Consider the following 19,885-nt stretch of genomic DNA (forward strand, 5'->3'; position numbering starts at 1 on the left):
AAGCCCCCGAACTGTGTGGGTCTAGTCCAAGAAGACACCAGGAGGAGCGGCCTACAGCGAACCCTGGCTGAGCGGGACGCAGCGGGGACACAGGGCCTGCCTTCCAGGCACCTGCACCAGCGGCGAGCGGGTACCATCTGGAGTCTTGGCGAGCTGATCCGACCTGAAACGAGCGCCTGTTGGCAGTGTCAGGTCCACCCCAGCCCAGAGGCGGGCGCACGGAAGCCAGACGCCCCCCTCCGCTTCCCGACTCGCCGACTGACCCGGCGCGCTCCCGGAGGCGCCCGGCGGCCTGCCGGCTCGGGGTGGGGCTCGTGCTGTGACGCCGCCCCCCGCCTCGCCCCGCCCCGCGCGCGTTGCCCGGGTGATCAGGTGACTCGGGGCTCGCGGCGCTCACGGCAGCCGTGACGTCAGGCGCGCCGCAGCTTTTCTCTCTGCCAGGGGCAGGTGCGGTGCATCTGCTGCGGTCTCATCTAGTCGGATCAGATCTCTACCAAGCCGGTGCCCTACGGGTTCGAGAAGAGGGGAGGTGAGTCGGGGGGGACGCAGGCCCAGCCCAGCTGGAACCGGGGAGCGGGTAAGGCGCGGGCAGGGCCCTTCGGAGGTTTGGCGCGCCGGCGAGCTCCCCAAGGAGCACCCCTAGAGCGGCAGGCACCGGGACGGGATGGACCGACTTAGGATGGGGTGTGCGCAGCCTCCGGGGAGGGGCCGGGAGCCGGCCCAAAGCCCGCCCGGGAGCCCCGCGGCTGTTCATCCGGTTCTGGGTCGCCGCGCCGCTCCTGGAGGCTGGGAGGCTGGGAGGGTGGAGATTCTGCGCGGCCCGGCCGGCCGGCCTGGGCCGTGGTCTAAAGGGGCTCCGCATTTCAGCGGGTCTCGCCACGCCCGGATTCGGCGTGCTGCGAGCGGGGCTCGCCACACCCGGTCCCGGGGGACTTGTGCGGGAGGCTTCTGCGGCTCTTCGCCTTGGGCTGCGATTTCTGAGGCGCTGCCGGGGGCCGGGAGGCCGCTCGGGAGCCCCACGGGTGGGAGCAGAGGCCGGGGTGTTCAGAGAAGGTGTTGGGGGGTGATTGGGATCTCAGTGGACCTGTTGGTGTAGGTGAAATCTGAGTGGAGTCCTGAGGGGTGGGGACTAATGTCCCCGCCGCGGTTGGGGGTTGGAAGAATAGAGGGAGGGAAAGAGGACCTCCGCGGAAGGAGACCGTGAGCCTTGTGCTGGAGGTAAAGGAAAGACGAGTGTTGGGTGGGTGACTGGACCGAGGGCTGGGGCTGTTTTGGGAAAAAAAAGTTTGGAGAATTAGGTTAGGGCTGGTTAGGAAGAACTCTTTTGAGTGCCTAGCTGGGGCTTTTGTGTTGTGGGGAGCCACTGAATCGTGGGCTGGATTGAGGTAGGGGGAACGCTGGGATGGGGAGACACTGAGGAGGCTGTTGGGACAGCCTGGGAAAGAGGTGACAACGCCTAGAACTCTGGTCTGATGGGATTCTGCGACCCCTGCCTATGAAAAATATAACGAGGACGCAGGCAGCTAGGTGCCATTGTTAGATTAAAAAATCCTTGTCAGAAAAAGGAAGCACCCAGCTGCAGCGCATTTTCTTACTGCCCTTTTTTTTGGTAATTCCTATACCAAAGGTGGGGCTCGAACTTAAAACTCCCAGATCAAGAGTTGCACCTCTACTGACTGAGCTAGCTTTGTCCACCTCTTGTCACTTTTGACTGGATTTAATGTCTACCTGTGAGCTTTCCCCCCTCAGTAAGCACAGAGGTTGTACTGTCCACAGAACTTGGCCTTCAGAAGTTTCAGAGTGTCTTAAAAACACTCATTATCCCCAAAGTGAAAGCCAAATGCCAAGTGATTGGTAGGAGAGTTAATGGGGGCAAATTATTAAAGGATAATCAATGCCCAAAACATGAATATGGAACATTGGGGAAACTGAAAGGAGGCTCATGTTTTTTGTTAATTGCAGAGCTAAGAGGGCCCTTCCCCTTGTGGGCTTCTCAGCTTAAGGGTGTTTAAGTGTTAATTGGCCATTTGTCTTACCTTCCTGAGAAACAAGTGGGTTTTTTTAAATTAATTAATTAATTTGACAGAAAAAGGGATAGCAAGAGAGAGCGCGCGCACAAGTGGGGAGCGCCAGGCAGAGGGAGAGGGAGAAACAGGCTCCCCACTGAGCAAGGAGCCTGATGTAGGGCTCAATCCCTGGACCCTGGCATGACCTGAGTGGAAGGCAGATGCCTAACTGACCGAGCCACCCAGGCACCCCCAAGTTTTTGTTTTTTGTTTTTAAGAGAGAGAATGCGAGTGGGGTAGGAGGGGCAGAGAGAGAAGGAGAGAGAGAATCTCAAGCAAGCTCCAGGCGGAGCTCCATGCGGGGCTTGTTCCTGTGACCCTGAAATCATGACCTGAAGAAATCAAGAGTTAGATGCTTAACCGACTGAGCCACCCAGGCCTCCCTAGAAACAGGAAATTTTGATTATTTAAGAGTAATGATTTGCTGATTTATGGTTTTTTCACAGGTCTGGAATTTGCTGATTCTGTGACCTTAAGAAAAAACAAAACAAAACACTGCTGTCCATTTTATACTGAACCTTAGCAATTTATGTTTTCTGGGAGGATGTGAAATGGCTGAACCTTCCCACCAGTTTGTTTTATGTTTGCTGCAGAAAATAGAATTGGACCTCTAGGGATCCTGTACAGTAAAAGGTAGTTGAGGGAACTGCCGAGAACTTGGAAAGGTGGCCGCAGCTGGTTTGTGCGGCGCAGACCAGCAAAGCGCTCAAGGGAGGGCAAATCCAGGGGGGTGGCACTTGGGGAAAATGAACCTCCCTTTAGACCAGTGAGGCCATTCTCTGTAAAATAAGTGTTACAATAGGTCACCTGAGCAATGGGTGTTTACCACACATTACTACTTCCTGAAGAGTTGTTCCTCATAGTAAGTGGTAGGGCTTGTTCTGATAGTAATTTTTAAGGGTCTTTGCAGGAGTCGAATAATATTTAGAATCTCTGGAGGTTAGATTTCTTGGCCACATTTAAGAAGAATTGTTAATCATTTTCTAAATCTCTTCGGAAGTGTTTGAGCCAGCCAACTAATCATGCTTCCTTTGGAAAGAAACGGCCCACACCCCATCCCCACCCCCCCAAACACTATAACTATATGCTGTCAGCGTCATTAAGTAGGGCAAGAGTTTTGGGAAATTTTCTACCCCACAAGTTTTCCCATTGGTAGAGAATATGACTTCATTGTCAGGAAAAATATTTTCATGTGTTTCCCTAAACATAAGTATGATACACACCAGGGCTGGCTGTTCTGTGTTGAGGAACAGGAATGCTCTCCGTTAAGGGGCTAGGAGCCAGGGTGAAAGGCAGGTCTGGGGTACAGGCCAGAGACTGAGCCAGGGAGAATTCTCAGCCTTGGCCTTTGTCACCCAAGGCCCTGGGCAGGGCTCTCCTTTCTTGGGAGAGAAACATTGCTCGACCTTGAAACGGGGTCAGGACTCCCTTCCCAGAAGTACCAAGGAGAATTCATGAGAGGCTTATATGAAATTTGAGTTCCTCCAAAGCTGAATCTTTTAATTCTTGGATGAATGGTGTATTTTGAGATGTTGTAAAATAAAAAAGACATGGACATTCTAAATTTTTGTGAAAGCAGACTCTAAGGTGTTCTGTTGTTTTTTTTTCTGGGGTATTTGGGCTTGGTTATCGATAAGCCTATAATCAAGATCTGGAGGCCTGAGGGTAAATGCATGTTTGTGTTTCATAAGGAAATCATTTCAGATGGTTCCTGACTCTTTCTTGGCTCTCTTAGAGTCCCTAGAGTAAGCCGGTAGCTTAGCCAGGTGTGGAGCTTTCTGGAGCTTTCTACCCAGTATCCTTTCAACTCTAAAGGAGTTATTATGCTCATCAGAGGTAAAAGTGGATAATAATGCTTCCTAAATTAAATGAAGAATAAATAGTCATCTTTTAAAAATTCCTGTATCCTATGTCAGTCCACCAGTCCTGCTACTCAGATCGGTGTTTACTGATGTGCCCAGGAACTCTACAGAACTACAATATCCATCTCTTAGGCTTCTGTCATTTGTTGGCTAGGCATGGTTTTCACATGAGGGAATTCTGATGGGAGAGGCTTCTTGTTTTTCTCAGGCAGCACTGAGTTACAGGCCTCCAAGCTCCCAGCGCTTGGCCAAGGCTACTAATTGGCTTGGCTATAAAGTGGGAGTCAGCAATTAAACAGCAGTATAGAAGCCAGGGGATTGGGCATGAGTTGACCCTTCAGCCAAAAAGGTTCACACCACTTCGTGCACTATTTACAAAGGACTCTTCAAAAGGAAGTGAACTTGGAATGATTTCTTAGGTAGTTTTTAGGAGACATAGGTGGAATATTAGTATTGATTTAGGCCTCAGAACCAGACTTAGGAAACTGGATGGGCCCTCACTTCTAAAGCAGAGGAGACAAATGGTTTGAATCCAGTCTCTATGGACATTAAGCCTGTGGTATGACTTTGCCAAAAACAAGGGATGATTTATGTTTTTGTGAAGCCTTTCAATTAAATGGTTTAAGGCAGTGTTGGTAGTCATGGTGGGAGGAGAGTTTGATCTACCTGAATTTACTCATTGGGGAATAATGCTATATTCATACTGCCTATCATTAGTTTTCCGATTTATGCTAAAGAATCATTAGTCGGCCCCAGAGAGTTGGCCCAGAAAATATATCATTACTGAGAACTATCAGACCACATGGTCTCATTGTTCAAAGAAAGCTAGTAATGGGGAACAATTAACTGCGAAGTTATTTGGGAAGAAGATGGCCTGGGAAGAGGTCCTAGACTTCTGCCACATTAATTTTTTTTTTTTTTAAGTAGGCTCCACACCCAGCATGGAGCCCAGAGTGGGGCTTGAACTCACAACCCTGAGATCAAGACCTGAGCTGAAATCCAGAGTCAGACGCTTAACCAACTGAACCACCCAGGCACCCCTGACACATTACATTTTTAATGCTGTGCACAGTGCTTTACCAGTCAGCTTTCACTGTCGGGACCTTGGGCGGGATCATTGGGGGGGCATATGTCAGCGCAAAACCTCAAGATCAAGAGTAGGTGTTCCATTGACTCAGCCACCCAGGGGCTCTATCCATATCTTGCCTATTGTAAATAATGCTGTAATAAACATAGGGCGCAGATAGCCTTTTGAATTAGTTTGTTTCTGTTGGGTAAATATCCAGTGGTGAAATTACTGGATCATATGGTAATCCTATTTTTAACTTTTTGAGGAACCTCCATACTGGTTTTCAGAGTGGTGCACCAGTTTGCATTCCCACTAACAATGCACGAGGGCTCCTTTCAACATCCTCACCAACACTTGTTATTTCTTGTCCTGTTTTTTTTTTTGTTTTTTTTTTTTAAGATTTTATTTATTTATTTGACAGAGAATGAGAGAGAGAGCACATGAGAGGGGGGAGGGTCAGAGGGAGAAGCAGACTCCCTGCCAAGCAGGGAGCCAGATGCGGGACTCGATCCCGGGACTCCAGGATCATGACCTGAGCCGAAGGCAGTTGCTTAACCAACTGAGTCACCCAGGCGCCCGTGTTTTTTGTTTTTGATTATTTCTTGTCTTTGACTCTAGCCATTCTGATGAGTGTAAGGTGCTATGTCATTGTGGTTTTGATTTGCATTTTCCTCATAATGAGTGATGTTGAGCATCTCTTGAAGTGTCTGTTGGTCATCTGTATGTCTTCTTTGGAAAAATGTCTCTTTAGGTCCTCTGCTCACTTTTTTAATTGGATTTGTTTTTCTGGTGTTGAGTTGTATAAGATCCTGTGTGTGGGGGGGGGGTTTAGATCTTTATGTATTTTGAATATTAACCCCTTAGTCGGATCAATCATTTGCAAATATCTTTTCCTTTTCAGTAGTTTTTATTGATGGTTTCTTTCACCTGCAAAAGCTTCTTATTTTGTTGTAGTCCCAATACTTTAATTTTGCTTTTGTTTTGCTTGTCTGAGGAGACTATCAAGAATGTCAGAGAAATTACTACCTATGTTTTGTTTTAGGAGTTTTATGGTTTCAGGTCTCACATTTAAATCTTTAACCCATTTTGAGTATTTTTGTGTATGCTAAGAGAGTGGTCCAGTTTCATTCTTTTGCATGTAGCTGCCCATTTTTCCCAGCACCATTCGTTGAAGAGACTGTCTTTTCCCCATTGTATATTCTCGCCTCCTTTGTTGTAAATTAATTGACCATATAAGCATGGGTTTATTTCTGGGCGGATGCAGCTTTTTTTTTTTTTTTTTTTTAAACTCATCAGTGCCCTCCACTACTTTGAGCCCCTTGTCTTCCTCATATATTGTAGCTCTTTGTGGATGTTACTGACAGAAATCTGGAGTTACCTGGCATTTGCTTTTTTGAACCTTGGTTGGCCTTATTGCCTTTGCTCTAAAAGTCCAATGAAGATGAAGAAAGGAGGGGAGACCTCACTGCTTGGGGCAGCTGTGGTCTCTTGGGGTGGCCCACACGGGCACAATGGTAGGCAGCAGTGACTGCTGCTGGTGTGAAGTGACTTTGTCTCTCGCCCATGAAGAGGCGCCCCCGCGGCGCCATCTGGGCAGCTGCTCTTCTCCGAGGGTCAGGGTCAGGAGAGCGTGCTAATGGCCGAGCAGAGCCCCGGCTGGCCTGGGAGCCGGCAGGAGCCAGGAGTGCTTAAATTGCCGGCGCATTAAGCGGTAGGGGCCTCTTTCTGAGCCATCGGGATTTCAAGTTTCCCACGAAGCCTAATCTAATGCTCTGGGAGGGGGCAGGGGAGCCAGTCTTTCAGGGGCTGTGCTGGTGGGGGACCTGGCCTGGGAAGTGGCCTTATCAGGCTTGTCGGGAGGGATGGACCTGTCCCTTTCTAGTGTGTCCTCTCAACTTGGCAGGGGGCAGAGTTGGGTCCTTCTCCTCTCTGTGCTCTAACCTATCCTTTCATGTCCCCAACTCACTTTCTGTGTTAATAGCCTTCTTCCCTTTTTCTGTCCCTTCTGTTCACTGCTGCTTTCTCTTTCCCTGCTCCCTCTTGCTGGGCCTCATTTTCTCTTCCATTGTCACTTTGAGGGCTGGCTGTTTGAAGTTCCAGAGTTACAATGCTGTCCCATATGTCCCAGTGACTAGGTGTAATTCAGAGGTCCCCAACCTTTTTTTCTGAGGAGGAGCCAACCTTCACTTCCCCACTGGCTCTCAGATAACATCCGAGCTGGGTTACTGACCAGAGTCCCCGAGCTGAGTGGTTGGATGAGGCTGGAGGTGTCTTTCTCCCAACTAGGGGTCCCAGTGGTGTGGGGAGGGGGAAGGTGGTCAGGATTTGCTAGCATTATAGGGAGCTGTCAGACAAACTGAGGTCCACCATTAGGGAGTCCTTCCAGAAGCCGGAGGCAGAAGTCAGTCCTTTATCCAGGCAGACCTGTGGTTTCTGCAGAGGACCATACAAGACTAATAAAGGCTGGAAAAGGGGCCCTTGGTGAGGTGGTCTTGGAACCCATGAGACTGTTTGCAACTGTCAATCCTGGTCTGGAGCTGGGGTTTTCCAGGTGGTGACTAGAACAAAATGTTTTCTCAGTGGTAAAAGTTAGATGGTTGTTGGAAGTGTGGCTTTCTACTTAGTGAGTTATGAAATGGATTATTTTCTCCTAAAAGCCATGTGGCAGACTTTACCCAAAGATGATCAGCAGGGGTTTTAACCTTCATTGTTAAATATGTGTGGAAATGTATATATAAAAAGAAAGTACAGTTAAATGAATAATTCTATTCATTAATATAACTGTAATGTATTCAGGTTTAGAAATAGAACTTTATTTTTAAACCCAGATGGGGTAATAGAATGTGTTGTGTTGCAATTTGCTTTTTTCAGGGTCTTGGAGCCTTTCCATATTAGCACATGTAATTCTACCTCATTCTTAAGGGCCAAATAGGAATGCCATGGTTTGTAAGTTCCATGGTTTATTTATTTAACCATTCCCATATTGGTGGCCCTTTGGGATTTTATACATTGTGTGTGTGTGTGTGTGTGCGCGTGATGTGTTATATAGCTATAATAAACAAATGCTGTAGTATCTGGAGAGGGTTTAAAATTGTGTGTATAAAAAATTTTTTTTTTGCATACCGAAACTAGTGTTTATCTGTAAGATAAAATCCTAAAGGTGGAATTGCAGGTTCAAAGAACAGGGTGTTGGGCTGCCTGGGTGGCTCAGTCGTTGGGCGTCTGCCTTCGGCTCAGGTCATGATCCCAGGGTCCTGGGATCGAGTCCCGCGTCGGGCTCCCTGCTCGGCGGGAAGCCTGCTTCTCCCTCTCCCCCGCTTGTGCTCCTGCTCTCGCTCTCTCTCTCTCTCTGTCAAATAAATAAAAAATCTTAAAAAAAAAAAAAAAGAACAGGGTGTTTTTATTTATTTAAGGTTTCACTTAAAAACGTGCTTTTTTTGAAGAGTACGAAAGAAAACAGGATTGTCCCTAAGTAAAAAGAAAGGATGTTTCGGGGCGCCTGGGTGGCTCAGTTGGTTAAGCGACTGCCTTCGGCTCAGGTCATGATCCTGGAGTCCCTGGATCGAGTCCCGCATCGGGCTCCCTGCTCGGCGGGGAGTCTGCTTCTCCCTCTGACCCTCCCCCCTCTCATGTGCTTGCTCTCTCTCATTCTCTCTCTAATAAATAAATAAAATCTTTAAAAAAAAAAAAAGAAAGGATGTTTCAGGGCACCCGGGTGGTTCAGTTGGTTAAGCATCTGCCTTTGGCTCAGGTCATGATCGGTGCTGGGATTGAGCCCCACATCTGGCCCCCCTACTCAGCTGGGAGTCTGCTTCTCCTTCTGCGCCTCCCCCTGCTTGTGTGTGCACTCTCTTTCAAATAAATAAATAAAATCTTAAAAAAAAAAAAGGGTGTTCTCCAAACATGAGGGAGGAATGGGATACCAATGCCTGGGCAGCTTAGATAGGCTATTTTAGTTGTTGATAGACCTTTTGATGTAGCAATTATTTTTTTAAGGACCATTTAATAAATGTTGTAGATGTTAGATTGTATAGAGCAACAGGTTTGGATCCAGCCAGAGGTTCTTCATAGACATCTTTATACAAACAATTTCAGCAGATATGTTACCCTCTCTTGAAGGGAACTTCTCTGGATTCCCTCAAAGTCTCTAAGGCTGGAAGAATGCTAAAATCTACACACCGAGGGGCGCCTGGGTGGCTCAGTCATTAAGCGTCTGCCTTCGGCTCAGGTCATGATCTCAGGTTCCTGGGATCAAGCCCCACATCGGGCTCCCTGCTCAGCGGGAGGCCTGCTTCTCCCCCTCCCACTCCCCCTGCTTGTGTTCCTTCTCTTGCTATGTCTCTCTCTGTCAAATAAATAAATAAAATCTTTAAAAAAAAAAAAAACTACACACCGAGTTTAATGTTGGAGGGAGGCAAGATTGGCCATTTCTTTCTTTCTTTCTTTCTTTTTTTTTTTTTTTTAAAGATTTTATTTATCTGAGACAGAAAAGGGGAGGGGAGGAACAGAGGGAGAGGGAGAGAATCTCAAGCCATCTGCGCACTGAGCATGGAGCCCTACTTGGGGCTCAATCTCACAACCCTGAGATCGTGACCTGAGGTGAAACCAAGAGTTGGACAGTTGACTGAGCTGCCCAGGTACCCCAACTGTAGTCATATTTTCAAATAATGTTGAGCTACTGTGGATTAATGTGGGATGACTTTTCAGACTTTATTACTCCTAATCTAATGTATCAGGACAAGTTGAGTGTGCTTACATCTTTTTGTTAGCTTAATGTTGGAGATGGTGGCTTAAAGCAGTTACCTGAATGGCATTAGCAAAGCATATTCATAAATAGTTTGTAGGGTTTTAGGCTCCTTTGTAGTTTGTATGTCAAAAACGAAGGTCTTCATTACTCTGGGACAGTGCCTCCAGAGATGGATGGTCCACCATTACTTTTTTTCCCTTTCATGTGAGTTTTGATGCCCTTGTTCAGTGAAAGGTGCCATTTCTGAGCTCTGTGTCATTATATCCTCCACAAAGAGGCCACAAGCCAGAATATTGATACAAAAGACATGCTCTAATATTCACTCACTGATTTTGTGAGGACAGCTCAGTGCCTAGTAGAACTCTGGCAAACAGAAGATCCTGAATGAGGTAGGGGATGGCTGATAATATTTGGGAGGTCGACACCAGAATGGGTATTTTGACGATGCTGAAGTAACATTACAGGTTATATCCTTCCAGCCTGCCCCCCAAAGAAAAGCAACTTAGGAAATGGTAACAGAGCAAAATGTGTTGGAAATGGTGAGCAAGTTACAAAATCACAGATCTTGCCCATGTTGTGATCATTGTTAACTCTAAGAGGTTCCCTACTGTTGGTGGTGTTGGGCGTGTCACTACGGTCTTTAAAAGGTAAATCCCTGGGGCGCCGGGTGGCTCAGTTGGTTAAGCGTCTGCCTTCGGCTCAGGTCATGATCCCAGCGTCCTCAGATGGAGCCCGGTGTCGGGCTCCCTGCTCCACAGGAAGCCTGCTTCTCCCTCTCCCACGCCCCCTGCTTGTGTTCCCTCTCTTGCTGTGTCTCTCTTTCTCTCTGTGTCAAATAAATAAATAAAATCTTTAAAAAAAATAATAAAAAATGGTAAATCCCTGTGGTTGCTCTTTCTTGGGGCTCCTGTGTCACACTGTCCGGGTCAGGAGTAGGTTCTTCCTAGGTGCAGGCCCATGGTTCTAGAATGCTCATTTTGTGGTTGGGGCTTTGGGGTTCCGGTTGAGGCTGCTGTTTCTCCTCTCTGCTCATTGCACACGTGTGTCGCACAACTTCCCGTCCTAGTGGGGCCATCCAGGCAGGCTTCTTGTACCCGTTCCTGTAAAATTGCAGAACTCATTAAGGTGACCGGCCAAAGTGAATTTTGTATAGTCTGAATAGCCAAACTGTCCTCACTATACCCTAGAAATTTGGAGAACTTCCAGCATTTTCCATCTGATGCAGTAACAGACAAATGGAAACGACCGTTTCATTTTTATGGTTAGCAGTACTGAAGGGCAAGAGCAAGCCAGCTAGGGTTTGTTCTCTCATATCCCTGGGGCCAGGCTGTCTCGTCCTTCATATTGTTCAATGTTGTTTATTGGTGAATAAACAAATGATGAGATTTGCCAAGAGCATCAGACAAGCAAACATAAGTAAAGTTACGTGAATCCTTTTACAAGAGGTAATAAGTATAGAAAAGGAAGCCACAGGGGCACCTGGGTGGCTCAGTCAGTTAAGCGTCTGCCTTCAGCTCAGGTCATGATCCCAGAGTCCTGGGATCGAGTCCTACATTGGGCTCCTTGCTCAGTGGGGAGCCTGCTTCTCTCTCTCCCCCTCCCCCCTGCAAATGATCTTTCTTTCTCTTTGTCTCTGACAAATAAATAAAATCTTTAAACAAAACAAAAAAAAGGAAGTTGCAGTGATCCTGAAAGTCTATTCTTAGCAAGGCCTTTTGTGAGCTGACGCTTGGCCTGGTCTCATCTGTCTGCTTAGGCCATAATGAACTCACAGGTTTTTGTCTCTGACCAGAGGGTGAAGGTTGAGTAGTCGGATTTCTGTTTATGCTTAACTCTCAGTGTGATAATCACTTCCTCCCAGAAGCTCTCCCTGACTTTCCTGATCTGTCGTCTTTACTTTGAGCTCCGCTGTACTAAGTGCTTCCTCTCTCTTAGCTTGGTTTCATAATTGCTGTTGTTAATGTCTGCCTCTCTCACTAGTCCCAGTAGAAGCAGTCTCTTGCTTACTTTTATCTCCATAGTGCCTAGAACCACTGGTGCTGGGTCATAGTGGGTGCTTCTGGAAGTATTTATGGAATGAACAAATGACTACGTGAACGGAATAAACCAACACGTCAGTGCTAAAATTTAATGAAAACTGTAAACCTGAGAGGACAGAGCAGCACAAAACCAGTAATTCTAAAGCTTTTTTTAGCCCAACAAACCATACCCAAAATTATGGGTACAAGAATCAAGAAAAAATGAGGGACCTAGAATATAAATCTTTTTACAAAGATCCTGTTAAAAGACCAGCTAATGAAGGAGTTAAAAAAAAAAAAAAAAGACACCAAGGGAGGTCGTTAGAGTAGATAATTTTATAAATTCTGAAGGAGTATTTATAAGGATGGAAGGATAAGCATGACTTCTGGCTTTGACGATAAGAACAGTTTCAAGGTGGGGGAAGTCTCCATGCAATCATGAGAATTTCCTTTTTTTAACCCCACGTCCGGTACTCAGACAAGTGACATCTTAGTTTGAAGCAGAAAGAAGACACTTGAAGAACTTAAGTAGCTGAAGTATCTTGTGAAAAAAGAATCATAATTACAGAAATTCCTGTAAAAAGCAGGGAAGAGCAGATATAAAATCAGTTACCAACAAGGGTTAGATGAGTAGTGGGAAGGGATATCGGGGTGCTGCAAGTGGGTAGATAGGTCTGCAGAGGCAGGCTAGCGGTTAAGAAAAAAGTGAACAGCATGAAAATATCCAAAAGCACTAAGAGAACTTTTTTTTTTTTTTTGGACTGTATAGGTTCCCTTCTTGAAACTTTCAGAAATACAGAAGAATATAAGTAAATAACAATTGCCCATAATTGTGGCACCCAGGGAAAACCACTATAAATGTTTTTTCCTCCTAGCCAAATTCTGTCTGCTGTTACTGTACAACTTAAAGTGTGAAAATCTTAATGTACAACTCAATGAGTTTGTAGTATTCATGTAAACATGACTCAGCTCAAGATGTAGAACACTTCCATCATTCCAGAAGGCTCCCTTTGTGCCTCTTCCAGTCAATATCTGTAGATTCCTTTTGGCTGTTCTCAAACCTCATATAAATGGAATCATACAGTGTGAAGTCTGTTGAATCTGGCTCCTTTTACTACTCGTCATCGTCTGTGAGATTCATCCACGCTGTTGCATGGAGTAATTGTTCTTTTTTATTTATTGCTGGACAGTTTTCTCTTATATATCCCATAAGCTATCTGTTTTGCTGTTGACGAACATTTGGACAGTTTCCACTTTGGGGCTATTATAAATAAAACGGCTTTGAATGTTCTTATGCACTCGTTTCACTTATACATCTGAGAGCAGAGTTGCTGGGTCATAAGGTAAATAGTGCCGAAGTCATGAATATATTATATACTTGCGAAAGTTTGATTGTTGTAGTGTTTATATACAGGCCCATGATGTAGCGTGAATTATTTTTTGTTTATAACGTTGGGGATCAAGGTTCATTTTTCCCCCCCTCTGCAAGAATATCCAGCACTATTTTTTGGAAAGACTGATTTTTATTTTCTGAATTGCAGTGGTGCCTTTCTGTACAATCAGGTGACTACCGTATGGGTCTGTTGTAGGCATCTTCATTCTGTACATTAATCTAATTATGAATATTTAAAGAAAATGGGATTGGGGCTCCTGGGTGGCTCAGTAGGTTGAGCAGCTCAGGTCATGATCTCAGGGTCCTGAGATTGAGCCCCTTTGTTCCTGTCCCTCCCCGCCCCCCACGTGCTAATGCACACTTTCTCTCTCAAATAAATAAAATCTTTTAAAAAATGAAAATGGGATTATGCTGAATATATAGCTTAAAAAAAAATTTTTTTAAGTAGGTTTCATGCCCCCCTACCATGGGGCTTGAACTCCTGACTGTGAAATTGAGACCTGAGCTGAGATCAAGAGTTGGACACTTAACAAACCGAGCCACCCAGGCGCCCCTTAAAAATTTTTTTAATACTTAATACTACATCATGCTTCAAAAACCATTAAAAATGCAGAAGAACTATATAGCTGTACCATAATTTAACTTTTGGACATTTAAATTTTTTCTTCCTATTCTGTTTTGCTCTTTTATGTTGCAGACTTTACTCAGATGTGTGATAATTTCTGTCCATTCATTTATGTATTAAGCGATAAGAAGTCAATTAGAAGTTCTGTGTGCCTGGGCTTTGCTGTGGGGTGACTGGGTGGTGAGTCATTTCTTGGAGTCTCTTCAAATACTCATATCCGTAATACTTCTTCCATGGGCACTTTTTAGTTTTTCCAGAGGAAAATTCTTCACTGTTCTCCCTTCAGGGTCAGTGCCAGGCTACCAGGTATCTTGTAATTTAAAAAATAATAACAACTGGGGCGCCTGGGTGGCTCAGTCATTAAGCGTCTGCCTTCGGCTCAGGTCATGATCCCGGGGTCCTGGGATCGAGCCCCGCATCGGGCTTCCTGCTCCACGGGAAGCCTGCTTCTCCCTCTCCCACTCCCCCTGCTTGTGTTCCCTCTCTTGCTGTGTCTCTCTGTCAAATAAATAAAATCTTCAAAAAAAAAATAACAACTTTGAAAAATATTGTTCTTTCCTGTGTCTCTACTTTTTTTGAGGTCCTTTCTAGTGGTCTTATCTCATAGGACCACTTTCTGAAGGCATAGTTCCTGGTCTTCCCATTGTATGACCGAATGACCGGTGATGCTGTGACTTTGAGCATGGCTGGATAGCATTGTTCAGTGTGGTCTATTAATGGATCTTGACTGCTGCTTGATTTGAGCTTTCCCGTTTGGAGCTCTGATTTGTCTTTTTTTTTTTTTTTTTTTAAAGATTTTATTTATTTATTTGAGAGAGAGAGAATGAGAGAGAACACATGAGAGGGGGGAGGGTCAGAGGGAGCAGCAGACTCCCTGCTGAGCAGGGAGCCCGATGTGGGACTCGATCCAGGGACTCCAGGATCATGACCTGAGCCGAAGGCAGTCGCCCAACCAACTGAGCCACCCAGGCGCCCCTGATTTGTCTTTAATAGTACAGTTTCCAGTTTACATTTGACCCTTGGCGTAACACACTCTGTTATAGTAGGGCTTGCATTTCACCTGACCAAATTTATAAGGAAAATGTTCATGTTACAGAGTTAAGTATCATACCTTGAATTTAAAGGTCATTTGTGTTTTGATTACATTAAGTGGTTTGTACTGGGCTGTATCAGTGTTAGGTGATCTTTTTTACTTCGGTTGGCTTCTGTACAAACTTGGGATTCCGGATTGATTCCCATGAGGTGAAGTTGTGCTTTGCAAATGCCAGCCCCAGGATCTTTGATCTCAGCACAGGTGCTGTTTCTGTGTCTTTCCCTCTTCTCTTACTGGGATTTTTTTTTTTTTAATACTACTTAGAGGGAAATGATGATAGGTCCAGATTTTTATCCCTTTAAGATGACTGGGTGTCTTGGGAACACAGGGACACCATAGGGCGGGAGGCGTGGCAGCTGGAGCCCCTGGATGGTTTATGTTCTTTATAAGTGCCTCTGGGAGTAGCACTTGGGATTTTTTTCTCCCTAGACATTAAATGATGCCTCAGGTAGAGGGAGAAAGGTACATACCAAAATTGAGGGGGAAACCTATTGAGGGAGAAGGAGAGACAGCATAAACATTTTGGAAGAGTTTTGAGGGTTTCAGAGAGAGAGAACAGCACAGGATAATGGGGAATAGATGCAAATAGATGGATCCAGAAAAGTCATGAAACATTGAGGTCTGAAATTTTAATAGTTCTATGTACTTTGTTCTTTTTTCCTTCTCCTGGGTTGCTGTTCTCAAGGACAGTGTCTACAGAGTTTGGTCCAGACTTTGCTAGAGTGAGAATGATCATTACTACAGGGTCTTGTTGGACTAATAAGATAAAATACAGTTTTGATGGGATTAGTTCAGTTCAGAGGAGCCCCCACCCCCACCCTGATACACTGAATTTCTGGAAAGCGTAGTTATGATGGCTGTGTTCTACTTCTGTGACCTAAAAAGTAAATAATGGAATGGCCATTTGGGGGACAGGGAGAGTCAATGAGATTGATTTCTGTTTTAAACCAGGGCTCACTAGGTTTTCCACAGCCTTCTTAGTAGAAGAGAGGAAATGCAGACGTGGTTTGGGGTTACTTACGTACGTGTCCCCAGATTCGTGTGATTATTGCAGTGTTAGTCACCATGAGCCTTTGCGTTAGGGTAAGGGGAAAGGCCGTTCCCGGGTCAGAGTGTGATGCCATGTTGGCCGAGAGCAGAGAAGGGAAAGAACTCGAGTTTTTTTCTGAATCCCTGTTAGGCCCCTGGAAAACTAAGTCTCTAAAATGAGGGACAGAATACAGATGTGGTCAAAATAGAGACCTTCAAGCTATTCTGATTCCATATTAGAAAGTTTCAATTTATAATCACCTCCTTCAAGTGGCACTCTCAACCTCCTCCTACTGGGTTTAAGCCCCTATTCCTGCCCAGCTGTCTGTTTACCACCTTTTCTAAAAATCACTACCCTTATGTTTGCCTTTTTAACCAGTTGCCCAAGGGATGCGTTTGAGCCATGTTTCTCTCTGTACCTCATTACCTAGCACGGCGCCAGGCACGGTCAGCACTGTATAACTATATGTTTGCTTGAATGTCACTCGGAAGGGCTCATTAGCTTGCTTACTGCTGGTTCCTAGAACTGGAAATTGTAGGGGTAGTTGAGGTTAGTCTAGGTTTCTGCCTGATTTATGAACTGTTACAAAGTCATCTGGAATCGCTTTTCTTTTTTTCTTTCTGCTCTGCTTTTCTGGAGCGCCTCTTCATCTTCGGGCTGGCTTCCTCAGGGCTGCAGATCGGCTGTTGGCAATTCTCTCGGCTGTGTCCTTGCTAGACTTTGTGTGTGCTTGAGTTAGGGGAAAGGGAGGTTGGGAGTGTGTTAGAAGAGCCCCGAGCTTTTAGTTACCAAACCATGTCAGAACCAGTCCCATTGGCCAAGGAATGCCATTTGTGATTGACTTAGTCCTGAATTCCTTCTACCAATTTTCATGAAAAGTGGGAGAGTGACCTGGGTTGGCTTAGGTTACCCTGGGCTCATCCTGGAGCTGTTATGGAAGGACGAATGGATGGGGATACCTGACTGGAAATCTGACCACTATTATGAAGGGGGATATGGTTGTTGTGTGGGCAACCTGCAGAGTCCACTATTACTTTAATCTGGATTTTCTAGGGAACCTTACTTTATGGTTATTTTGTTCTTCGCATACATACAGAGTCACTTAACAAATTTATTGATTACTGTTATAAAGAAGAATTAATAGTGAAATTATTAGATTTTGACTATAAGAGTCTTCCTTCTATTAACTTACAGTTTAGTTGGGGATAGAAGACTCCTGAGTAAAGAGTTAAATATCGGTACTGCAGATGGGTAACAGTACAACACAGCACGATGACAGATACCGGGTTCATCCGAGTATGTACTTTGCATACCCCAGGAATGCTCTTAATCAGGTCATTGTAACGTCAGGCACAGTCAAGAGAATGGTTAACGAGTCTTTGGGGGCTGGGAAGCAATGGCCTTCCGCACAAAGGCAAACCACCAAGAACTGGCACCGTTAAACACAAAGGTGAGGGTTCCTGGTGAGCCCTCCAGAGTCCTGGGACACTGGATGATCTGAGTGCCCTCTGTCCAGTGAGGACTAAGCACACAGCTCAGCTGCTTAGAGCCATGGGTCCTTGGTCGGTCACCGCAGTAGTGTTGTTTGTTAGAAGATCCCAGTGTGGCCCGGCCCTGTTTTTTGGAGGATTTCTCATGCTGGGTTAGCACCCCCTGATCTGACTCATAATTAGTTCTGTTACACTTGCTGCTTTCTTCCTAGAGCTATGCAGTCACATTTGTGGACATTCCAGAGAATTAAAAAAAAAAAAAGAAAATTCTGTCTTGTACCAGGCAGTATGCTAAGCTCCAGGGTCATGGTGATGATCCACAGGTGATTTGATCCCCGCTGTCACAGCCTACAGTCTAGTGAGGAAGGCAGGCAGAAGGCAAATAAACAAGTACAGAAGATATTTGTCCATTGGGGGAATGGTGAGAAAGAAAGAATGGGCAGAAATGAAGGTTTACAAGAGGGTTGTAACCTCTAAGGTGTTTTGTAAATGGTCTCTTGAGTTGAAATTTTTTTCCTAATGATTTCCACGGATTAGATGAAAATAATTTTCATTATTTGTCTCTTAGGTACATTCTGCAGGTCCCTGATGAACCCAGGGAACCCTCCACCGTATCCGGGCCCTGGTCCGACGGCCCCGTACCCACCTTATCCACCACAACCAATGGGACCAGAGGGCTACCCTCCAGGACCTATGGGGGGACCCTACCCACCTCCTCAGGGGTACCCCTACCAAGGATACCCTCAGTATGGCTGGCAGGGCGGACCTCAGGAGCCTCCTAAAACCACAGGTACTGGGAACAGGGTGTGTGTATATGTGGGTGTGCATGGGCACAGTCCCACGTCACCAGAGGAAATGTTTGCATGTTTTGTTTGGCAGAGAAGGAACTCAGGCCTTTGTGTGCCGTGGTTGACGTTCCCAAAGCTTGGTGACTGCTTAGGGTGGTTTCTAACTCCTGAGAAGGACTTCTTTCTCGGGAGGCCTGAGTCAGTTCTGTCTACTTTCTCTATGTCTCTTATCCCTCTGGGGCTGATGACTTCCTGGTTGACATGTTTCCCGAGGGCACCTTCTGGAGTGCTGGGGTGGCGGGGCGGGGGCGGGGGGGAGTACCAGGTGGGTTCTTGCCCTGGCAGCCACTTTTGTTTTTTAGATTTGGCCTGTCTAGATTATTCTCTCTCTTGGTTTGTTGACCCGCAAGTCATCCTCTTGCCCCGGCTATTGGGTTGGTTTTCTTTACTGCTGTGTTTTCATAATTCTCTTGAACCTGCGAGCTGAGTTTTCAGCAGGCATGTGAGTCCTTGTGTGCTAGAACAGTGCTACTCCAAGTCGGCTGTGCAGACAAGTGCCCGTCTGTGGACAGCTGTGAGAAGAACAGAGCGTGAGAGTAACCAGGGAAGAACTTCTAGAGCAATTGGACATGCCTGTGACATTCAAGCAGGTGATTGGCATTTTACAAAAAGTATCAGTCTGTGAAGGATTAGAAAGGAAACCTCTTGAGGAGCACTGTGCTAGGTGTCCGGGTGGCTGTTAGGACTGTTCTGGAACCTTTGGGTTTGCAGAAGAGTTGCTGTGTTACAGCGCCTTCAGGTTTTTTAAAACGACTGATTCTTACCGAGTGCTTGTTGTGTGCCCAGTGGTCTCCTGAGAGCTTTATTTACATTAACATTTAATCCTTGCAACAATCCTGTGAGGTTATTCCCATTTTAAGGTGAAGTCATGAAGTCACAGAGGGGAGTAATGACATGCTCCAGGTCACCACGCTAACGGGCAGATTCCAGATTGGAATCCTGATGGTTTGGCTTCGGAATCTGTACCTATCACCTTTTTCTCCGGGGGGATGGTTTTAGATTTTATCTACGCCTGTAGGTACATCTCTAGCTGAAGTGCAAGTGTGTAGCCCATTCGCTTAACAGCCCCCTACGTGGTAACTGTTGCTGTTTCAAGTGAGGGAAGGTCTTCTGAGCTGCTGTTAATCTGTGTCTGGCAATCAGTAAGGACTGAATAAAGGTGTGTTGAATGGATAGGTAGCTGGGTAGATGGCTAATCGAAGCAGACTCTTAGTCTCTTTATGGTTCGAAGTTCATCTTTTGTACTACAGAAATTGTAAAAAATACCTTTGTTTTTCTCGGGAAACCAGTTTTTTGGAAGCCCTGTGATTGGAGGTAGCAGGTGCTTGTGGGAATGGAGCTTCCCGGGCGGTGTACTTGCAGTATGTCCAGGGGCTCCGGGGATGGTATTTACTAATAATAACTATAGCAACTAGTATTTCTTGAGCCTGGTGCCTGCTGTTAGCCTCATGTGACCTTCCCAAGAGCCCTATGGCTTTAATCCCACGTTACAGAGGTGGAACCCGGGGCTTGGAGAGGTGGTATGTCAGTTATCCATCATAGAGCATAGCACCCCAAAACTCCATGGCTTAAAACAACAGTGATTTATTCTCATGATTCTAGTTGGTTTTATGTGATCTCTCCTGGGGTCACTTAATTCAGCTG

The 19,885-nt window shown here is 45.8% G+C and overlaps 1 long non-coding RNA gene across 2 annotated transcripts in view; it reads left to right on the plus strand.

Moving 5' to 3' along the window:
- The first annotated feature begins 366 nt into the window (after positions 1–366).
- Positions 367–19,885, plus strand: part of LOC135365352 (uncharacterized) — a 61,005-nt gene continuing 41,486 nt past the window's right edge. For both annotated transcript variants that reach the window (XR_010413024.1, XR_010413025.1), the window contains exons 1-2: positions 367–529; positions 17,962–18,183. This is a non-coding gene — a long non-coding RNA (uncharacterized LOC135365352). The remainder of the gene's footprint in view (positions 530–17,961; positions 18,184–19,885) is intronic.

Source organism: Mirounga angustirostris, unplaced genomic scaffold (genome assembly GCF_029215605.1).
Source record: "Mirounga angustirostris isolate CCGP_5_RB_7025 unplaced genomic scaffold, mMirAng1.0.hap1 SCAF_7, whole genome shotgun sequence".
Lineage (NCBI taxonomy): Eukaryota > Metazoa > Chordata > Mammalia > Carnivora > Phocidae > Mirounga > Mirounga angustirostris.